Below are 10,425 nucleotides of genomic sequence, written 5' to 3'. Positions count from 1 at the left end.
GTTTATCGCTTTGTTATCTTCTTTGTATATACTACTTTCAACATTAATGAAAGATTACCCAATTTCAATTTGGAATTGGGGGCAGACGTAGTCGTAGCGAGGACGATCGACGAACTGCCTAAACAAATATCGTGTTCTTGTCGCTTTTACTTTCTCTCTTACTTTCTGTTCATAATTGGTTATAAGTGCAAAATTGATCAACGATTCAAGTGTTAAAATTGTGAATTAAAGTTCTGCACAAACATCACAATTCACCACAACTTGAATTACTATCAATTTGAACCTATCACCAAGTGTTTGTGTTTTTGCTTAATCCAATCTTACTGCATTGCAAATCAAAGTTGTCAATCTAGAAGTTAATTGGATTTCAGTTGTTAAACGTATTGGTTAGCTATCATATTACTTCACCATCAATTCCACTTACTCTTTGGTTTTGAAACACATACGATCTTTGCAATAGCGGTCCAGAATAGACGCAAGTCGATTCAGAACCGCTTTCGCTCGAGTCTGTAGAAAAATCTGTAAAAACTTAGTGAGATCTATTCACCCCCCCTCTAGATCTATAGGCCAGCGTCTAACATACGATTAGTGTAAAGTTGACACTGTCGATACTTCTTGTTCTAATGAATATTGTCTAATATTTAGCAGAACAATGGCCGGAAGAGGAGGAAGAAATGACGACGCGATTGCTGAGGCTCTGGGCATGATTGCTGGTGTATTAGGAGGGAATGCCAATGGAGCTGGTATTGGTGCTGACAGGCAGCTGAACAGTTTTCAGAGGAACAATCCTCCGTTGTTCAAGGGCACGCACGATCCCGAAGGAGCTCAGAGGTGGCTGAAGGAAATCGAAAGGATCTTCAGAGTGATCGATTGTGCTGAAAATCTGAAGGTGAGGTATGGGACTCACATGCTGTCTGAAGAAGCTGATGATTGGTGGATGGCTAGTAGAGATGAACTTGAATCTGCAGGTGTAGCGATCACTTGGGCTGTATTCAGGCGAGAATTCCTGAGGAGGTACTTTCCTGAGGATGTTCGGGGCAGGAAAGAAGTTGAGTTTTTGGAGCTGACTCAAGGTAACATGACGGTGCCGGAGTATGCTTCAAAGTTTGTTGAGCTGGCCAAGTACTATGTCCACTATAACAATGATGAAGCGAGCGAATTTTCGAAATGTGTTAAGTTCGAGAATGGTCTCCGTGATGAAATTAAGCAGGGAATCAGGTACCAGAGGATTCGTCGGTTTACAGATTTAGTGGACTGTAGTAGGATCTATGAAGAGGATAACCTCAAGCTGAAGTCATCTCACTCTCGCGAGTTAGTTGACAAGAAAGGGAAGAAGCCTATGGACCGTGGTAAACCATATGGTAGAGGTAATTATAAAGCTGGGAGTTGGAAGAAGCCTAGTGGGGGAGACTCTAATGCTCCTGTTAAGTGCTTTAAGTGTGGGGAACCTGGACATCGTGTTCACGAGTGCAAAAGCGAAGAGAAGAAGTGCTACAGGTGTGGTAAAGCAGGCCACATTGCTGTTGACTGCAAGGGAAGGACTGTGACTTGTTATAACTATGGTGAAGGAGGTCACATTAGTCCACAGTGTCCTAAGCCAAAGAAGAATCAAGCTGGGGGTAAAGTTTTCGCTTTATCAGGTTCAGAGACTACTCCAGAGGATCGATTGATTAAAGGTACGTGTTATATCCATGGCACTCCTTTAATTGCAATAATAGATACTGGAGCAACTCACTCGTTTATTTCGTTGGATTGTGCTAAACGTCTGAACTTGGAAATATCTGATATTCATGGAAGTATAATCATTGACACTCCTGCGTCGGGTTCAGTGACTACTTCGTTTGCCTGTTTGAACTGTCCAATTGATATTTTTGGTAGAGAGTTCGGAATGGACTTAGTGTGCCTTCCGTTGGAACAACTTGATGTCATCCTGGGTATGAGTTGGTTGCAATTTAATCGGATTCATATCAACTGTTTCACGAAGACGGTTATTTTTCCAGAAGATGTCGGTGTTGAAAGTGTAGTAGTGACTGCTAGACAAGTGGATGAAGCAATGAAGGACGGGGCTGCCGTGTTTATGTTGATTGCATCCATGGAAGTGAAGAATAAAGTGGTGAGTAGAGACTTACCGGTAGTATGTGAATTTCCAGAAGTTTTTCCAGAAGATGTAAGAGAGTTACCGCCAGAGAGGGAGGTAGAATTTGCTATTGAGTTAGTTCCTGGAACTAGTCCGGTGTCGATGGCGCCGTATTGTATGTCGGCATCTGAACTAGCAGAGTTGAAGAGTCAGCTAGAAGAGTTACTGGAAAAAGAATTCATTCGTCCTAGTGTGTCGCCGTGGGGTGCGCCGGTGTTGTTGGTAAAGAAGAAAGAAGGTTCTATGAGATTGTGTGTGGATTATAGACAGCTGAATAAAGTTACTATCAAGAATCGGTATCCATTACCGAGGATTGATGATTTGATGGATCAATTGGTTGGTGCGAGTGTGTTCAGCAAAATTGACTTGAGGTCGGGATATCATCAGATTCGGGTGAAGACGGACGATATTCAGAAAACGGCATTTAGAACAAGGTATGGCCATTACAAATATACAGTGATGCCATTTGGAGTAACTAATGCACCGGGAGTTTTCATGGAATATATGAATAGGATCTTTCATCCTTACCTGGATCAGTTTGTGGTGGTATTTATCGATGATATTCTAATATATTCTAAGAGTGAAGAAGAACATGCAGAGCATCTAAGAGTGGTATTAGAACTACTGAAGGAAAAGAAACTTTATGCGAAACTGTCAAAGTGTGAGTTCTGGCTAAGTGAAGTAAGCTTTCTTGGGCATGTAATTTCTAAAGATGGTATTGCCGTTGACCCAACGAAAGTAGAAGCAGTGTCTCAATGGGAAGTTCTGAAGTCAGTTTCCGAAATCCGTAGTTTCCTTGGTGTTGCGGGTTACTATAGAAAGTTCATTGAAGGTTTTTCAAAGTTAGCGTTGCCGTTAACTAAGTTGACTAGGAAGGGTCAAGCATTCATCTGGGATTCGAAATGTGAAGAAGGATTCCAAGAGTTGAAGAAGAGGTTGACTAGTGCGCCGATCTTGATTTTGCCGAATCCGGCGGAATCTTTTATGGTATATTGTGATGCTTCGTTGTTGGGATTAGGAGGTGTACTAATGCAGAATCAACAGGTAGTCGCTTATGCGTCGAGACAACTCAAAGTGCATGAGAGAAACTATCCGACTCATGACTTAGAATTGGCAGCAGTGGTATTTGTGTTGAAGTTGTGGAGACATTATCTGTATGGTTCGAGGTTTGAAGTGTTTAGTGATCACAAGAGTCTGAAGTATCTCTTTGATCAAAAAGAGCTGAATATGAGGCAAAGGAGGTGGTTAGAGTTCCTTAAGGATTATGATTTTGGGCTGAATTACCATCCGGGTAAAGCAAACGTGGTTGCCGATGCTTTGAGTAGGAAGTCCTTGCATATGTCTATGCTGATGGTAAGAGAATTGGATTTAATTCAACAATTCAGAGATTTGAGTTTAGTATGCGAAGACACTCCTGTCAGTGTTAAGTTGGGAATGCTGAAGCTGACTAGTGGTATTCTGGAAGAAATTCGAGAAGGTCAGAAAGCTGATGTAGAATTGGTGGACAAGTTGACTCTGATTAACCAAGGCAAGGGAGGTGAATTCAGAATCGACGAGAATGGTATTATAAGGTTTGGTAATCGTGTTTGTGTTCCTAATGTTTCCGAATTGAGGAAGAGTATTCTCGAAGAAGGACACCGTAGTGGATTAAGTATTCATCCTGGTGCTACCAAGATGTATCATGACTTCAAAAAGCTGTTTTGGTGGCCTGGAATGAAGAAAGAAATTGCCGAGTTTGTGTATTCTTGTTTGACTTGTCAGAAGTCAAAGGTTGAACATCAGAAGCCATCTGGATTTATGCAACCGATGTTTATTCCTGAGTGGAAATGGGATAGCATATCAATGGATTTTGTTTCGGGTTTGCCGAGAACTGTTAAGAATTGTGAAGCTATCTGGGTCGTGGTAGACAGATTGACGAAGTCTGCACATTTTATACCAATAAGAATGGATTATCCGATGGAAAAGCTGGCTCAATTGTATATTGAGAAGATAGTTAGTCTACATGGTATTCCTTCGAGTATCGTGTCAGACAGAGATCCAATATTTACGTCGAAGTTCTGGGAAGGTTTGCAGAAGGCTTTGGGTACTAAGCTGAGACTAAGTTCTGCTTATCATCCGCAGACGGATGGACAGACTGAGAGGACAATTCAGTCGTTAGAAGACTTGTTACGTGCTTGTGTGTTAGAAAAAGGAGGTGCTTGGGATAGTTATCTGCCTTTGATTGAATTTACCTACAACAACAGTTTTCATTCGAGTATAGGTATGGCTCCATTTGAGGCATTGTATGGTAGGAGATGTAGAACTCCATTGTGTTGGTACGAAGCTGGTGAGAGTGCTGTGATTGGACCAGAAATTGTACAACAGACTACGGAGAAGATTAAGATGATTCAAGAGAAGATGAAAGCTTCTCAGAGTCGTCAAAAGAGCTATTATGATAAAAGGAGGAAGACACTTGAGTTTCAAGAGGGAGATCATGTGTTTATGAAGGTTACTCCTATGACGGGTATTGGTCGAGCTTTGAAGTCAAAGAAGTTGACTCCGCGTTTTATTGGACCATTCCAAATTTCGGAAAGAGTGGGAGAAGTGGCATATCGTATTGCATTACCGCCAATGCTTGCCAACTTGCATGATGTATTTCATTTGTCTCAATTGAGGAAATACATTTCGGATCCGTCCCACGTGATCCAAGTGGATGATGTGCAGGTTAAAGACAACTTAACGGTTGAAACGTTACCTGTGAGGATTGAAGATAGAAGACTGAAGCAATTGCGGGGCAAGGAAATAGCTTTAGTCAGAGTAGCTTGGGGAGGACCAGCTGATGGAAACGTCACCTGGGAGTTAGAAAGCCAGATGAAAGATTCCTATCCGGAACTATTTGCTTGAGGTATGTTTTCGAGGACAAAAACTCTTTAGTGGGGGAGAGTTGTAACATCCCGAAAATTCTTATTTAATTAATTTAATCAAGTTTTAAATTAATTATGGGGAATTAACATTTTGTTGAATTATGTGGAAAAATAAAGAAATGTTAAGTCATTGGGCCATGCGGTGGAATTAGTAAAGTGGAGGTGTAATTGTGTAAGAGCCCATTTCTAATTTTATGTTTTTCATAAAATAAAGGAAAACAAGAAGAGAAGGGAAAAATTAGAACGTGAAAACCAGAAGCTGTGAGAAGAGGAACTGAAGAGCGTGAAGGAGAGCCAAAGAGGAAGAGGAACCAATTCAAGAATTTGGCTAAGGTAAGGGGGGATTCTTCTCATTAACCTCTATTATGGGTTGTATGAATGATTCGATGGAATTTGTATGTTAGGATTTCGAATTGGATTATATGTCGGGTTTGGGGTTTTGGGGTTTATAGAACTTTGATTCAATTTAGGTTGTGAATGATGATTGGTGTTGAATAATGATGTTAAACATGATTAGAAGTATGTGTAAACGTGCAATTTATGTTGTATGTGTGGTTTATTTTTCTGAAATTCGTACTGGTATGATTTGAGAGCATTTGGGAGGTATAGAATGCTGTTTTCTGCAGGTTGGGGTTTCTGAAATCGCCGGTTCGCGCCGCGTGCACAGGGTTGGCACCGCGAACAGGTGGGCAGAATGCCAGGATGTGGTGATACGCAAAGGTCGCGCCGCGTACCTGTGTTGGCGCCGCGAAGGCGTAACTTTTTCTCGTTTCGCGCCGCGTACAGGTGCTTGCGCCGCGAACAGCTTGGCAGAGAGCCAAGGATTTTTAGAACGCTCAGTTCGCGCCGCGAACCAAGCTTGGCGCCGCGTGCTGTGCTGTTTGGGATTTTTGTTAAAGTTTAACGATGTATAACTTTTTAACTGTTAGTCTGTCTGATGTGCCGTTTCGAACATAGTGAGGCTAATTCGGTGATTTATGCAATAAAATAGTGTTTGAGTTGTGACTCGAATTTAATTTAAACACTTGACTTAATTGGTTGTGGTGGTTTATATTGTTATTGCATCGGTTGATGATTATGATTGTTCAGTTGTTTGGTGTTGATGATTAGCATGCGGTATGTGATGCATGCATTTCATAATCATGTTGTGGGTTGTATCCCTTATGGTGGTGGGACAGCGGTAGCTAATTCCCATTGTGTGGAATTGGTGAGAGAAGTAGCCGAATCTTTATGGTGGTGGATCGGTGAGATGGGTTATCCCATGTTTGGTACCACATGCATTTAGTTGCATTGCATTAGGTTGTTGTGTATAATTGTAACATGAATGGAAGTTGTCCAATGTTATAATTTGTGTGTATTTTAGTATGAATGACTGTAATTGACGAATGTTGCTATATTATCTGAATATAATTGATTTGGGTGAATAATGTATGGATGAAGTTGTATTGTTTATATACCTATAACATTTGTTAATGCGAATGAAACTCACCCTTACTGTTGTTATTTTTCAGATTGAGGAGTAGCTTGTGTACTTGGTGAGGATTAGCTCGTCAAGTAGTTCGTTAGAGTCAGTTGGGTCTGTGTCATGCTCTGGTTGTGTAACACCGGGAACGTTATTTTAGAATTGGTTGATAGACTTCTGTTTTGTTTATGGTTTATGGTTGAATTATGAGTCTTCGACTCCAGATGTTTGATTATTCAGTTGTTAAGAATATTCCGCTGTGTTAACATGCTACCTGAATAATTTTTGGTTTATCGTTCCTTTATGGCATGACATGAATATTGTTTATTTTGTTGGCGTTGTAATACTCTTCTTCATGTTTTACTCTGATTTTAATGTTAATTTTTCCGCGGGGTTTAGAAGAGTGTTACATCTCTTATCTAAGTAAGGAGATTAGAGCTTCAGCTCTTGAAATTAATTCCTTCTTGTAAGACCATCTTCTTCTTATCTACTTAAGCAGATATGGAGCATCAGCTCTCATATTGATTGCTTCTAGTGAGTAGATCTTCATTTTCTTCTTGACTACTTATCATAAAGCTTGTTACAGCTGATAACACATTTAATGATCATAAGTAAACATGAAACACTTCTTCGAGCAACAACTCATTGTTAGAACAAGATTTGTTCTGATCAATATTCTTAGTTTTGATGATAACAAGCATATGAATTTTGTATGAGATAATGTGGTACTCTAATACTACGCAATTTCCATTTCAGGAATTATATAAAGAGTATGCACAAAATCAGCGCAAGAAGCACTGACTCAGAAGGTTCAGCATGCAACATCAGAACATGGTCTGGCAAGACATCAGAAGATGGTCAAGCAGAATCAGAACATGGGTCTATGGAAGCATCAGAAGAACTTGAGATCAGAAGCAGAAGCACTGAAGTTCTCATGGTATCACGCTCAGAAGCACTTCAAGGTCAGAAGACAAGAAGATGCTCTGCACCAAGCTGTTTGACTCTGATGACATTCAAACGTTATTTACACAAACATCAGATCAGAAGCAAGTACTAGACTGGCAGGCTACGCTGACTGACAAAAGGAATGTTAGAAGCTATTTACGGCAACGTCAGTAGACACAGCGAAAACAAGGCTCGAGGTAGTTAACAAAAGAGTGAAACATTAAATGCAATGCTGTACGGATTACGCAAAGCATTAAATGCTCCCAACGGTCATCTTCTCAAGTGCCTATAAATATGAAGTTCTGATGAGAAGCTAAAAATAACACTTGCGCATTATACAGAAACGCTGTCATATTCAAAAGCTCTCAAACTTCATCATCAAGCTCACTACATTGGTGTTGTAATATCTTAGTGAGATTTAAGCTTAAACTTAAGAGAAAATCACAGTTGTGATAATAGCTTTATAAGAAGCATTCTAACTCTTAAAAGAATTTGTTTACATTAATTTGTAAGAACTAGAGTGATCAGGTTGTTGATCAGTATACTCTAGAAAGTCTTAGAAGGTATCTAAGCAGATTGTTCCTAGAGTGATCAAGTTGTGATCAGCATACTCTAGAAGACTTAGAGTGTTTCTAAGTGGAAAACCATTGTAATCAAGTGTGATTAGTGGATTAAATCCTCAGGTGAGGTAAATCACTCCAAGGGGGTGGACTGGAGTAGTTTAGTTAACAACGAACCAGGATAAAAATCATTGTGCAAATAGTTTTTATCTTACAAGTTTTAAAGCTACACTTATTCAAACCCCCCCTTTCTAAGTGTTTTTCTATCCTTCAATTGGCATCAGAGCGCCCGTTCTAAGGTGCAAGCACTTTACCGTGTTTAGAAAAGATTCAGGAAGAGAAAAATGCTTCAGTAAAAGATGGCTGGTGAAATTCCAACAACTACATCTACATCTGGCTCTGCTGAGCAATACAATGGAAATGGTAACAATGGTTATACTAGACCACTAGTATTTGATGGTGAAAACTTTGAATACTGGAAAGATAAACTGGAAAGTTACTTCCTTGGTCTAGATGGTGAATTATGGGATCTTCTGATGGATGATTACAAACATCCAGTAGAAGCTACGGGCGTAAGGCTTACCAGACAAGAAATGGATGATGATCAAAAGAAGCTTTTCAAGAATCATCATAAATGTAGGACTGTTTTGCTGAATGCTATCTCTCATGCTGAGTATGAGAAGATATCTAACAGGGAAACTGCTTATGATATATATGAGTCATTGAAAATGACCCATGAGGGAAATGCTCAAGTCAAGGAGACTAAAGCTCTAGCTCTAATCCAGAAATATGAAGCCTTCAAGATGGAGGATGATGAAGATATTGAGAAGATGTTCTCAAGATTTCAAATGCTAACTGCTGGATTAAGAGTTCTGGACAAAGGCTACACCAAGGATGATCATGTAAAGAAGATCATCAGAAGCTTACCCAGAAGATGGGGTCCAATGGGGACTGCATTCAAGATTGCGAACAATCTGAATGAGGTTTCTTTGGAAGAGCTAATCAGTGCCTTGAGAAGCCATGAAATAGAGCTGGATGGAAACGAGCCTCAGAAGAAAGGTAAGTCTATTGCATTAAAATCTAATTTTAAAAAATGCACTAACACTTTTCAGGCTGAAGAAGTAGATTCTGAAGAATCAGAATTAGAAGAAGAAGATGAACTATCCATGATCTCCAGAAGGGTAAACCAACTCTGGAAGAGCAAGCAAAGGAAGTTTAAGAGCTTCAGAAGTTCAAAGAAGTTTGAACGAGGAGAATCTTCTGGTGGCAGAAGATCTGACAAGAAGAAGGTCGTTTGCTATGAGTGCAATGAGCCTGGACACTTCAAGAATGAATGTCCAAAACTTCAGAAGGAGAATCCCAAGAAGAAGTTTCATAAGAAGAAAGGTCTTATGGCAACATGGGATGATTCTGAATCAGAATCAGAATCAGACTCTGAAGGAGAGCAAGCCAACTTTGCACTGATGGCCACAGTGGATGATGGATCAGAATCTACATCAGAATCAGATTCTGAAGAGGTATTTTCTGAACTATCTAGAGATGAGTTAGTTTCCAGTTTGACTGAACTTCTGGAACTCAAGGCTCATCTTAGTATCAAATACAAAAAGCTGAAAAAGCAATTTGAATTTGAAACTAAGAAGCTGGAATTGGAAAATTCTGAACTGAAGGAAAAAGTTTTAAAATTATCCAAAGATAGTGGATCTCCTTCTGAATCAGAAAAATCCATTCCTAGTCTCAATCATATTCTGAAAGAATATGACTCGAGCTTCAGAAAGTTCCTATCTAGAAGCATTGGCAGAAGTCATCTTGCTTCTATGATATATGGTGTTTCTAGAAACAGAAGGTTTGGTTTTGGCTATGAGGGTGATACCTCACATAAATTTGAACCTGTTGATGATTTGAAAATCACATACAAGCCATTGTATGATCAGTTCAAATATGGCCATGCACATGATATTAGGCTCACCTCACATGCACAGAGTTTTAACACTACACACACCAAGAAGCATGTGACACAACCTAAGAAATATCATGCTGTCAAACCTAAAGAATATCATGTTGTTCCTCCTGTTAACTATTATGCTAAACCCAAGTTCAATCAGAACTTGAGGAAGACTAACAAGAAAGGACCCAAGAAATTGTGGGTACCTAAGGAGAAGATAATTTCTGTTGCAGATATCCTTAGCTGCAAAGAGGACAAAGCACAAAATGTCATGGTACCTGGACTCTGGGTGCTCGCGACACATGACGGGAAGAAGGTCTATGTTCCAAGACCTGGTGCTTAAACCTGGTGGAGAAGTCAAGTTTGGAGGAGATCAGAAGGGCAAGATTATTGGCTCTGGAACCATAAGTATTGGTAACTCTCCTTCCATAACTAATGTACTTCTTGTAGAAGGATTAACGCATAACTTATTGTCC

Source organism: Vicia villosa, unplaced genomic scaffold, assembly GCF_029867415.1.
Source record: "Vicia villosa cultivar HV-30 ecotype Madison, WI unplaced genomic scaffold, Vvil1.0 ctg.002268F_1_1, whole genome shotgun sequence".
In the NCBI taxonomy this organism is placed as follows: Eukaryota; Viridiplantae; Streptophyta; class Magnoliopsida; order Fabales; family Fabaceae; genus Vicia; species Vicia villosa.
This window is presented reverse-complemented; position numbering follows the sequence as displayed.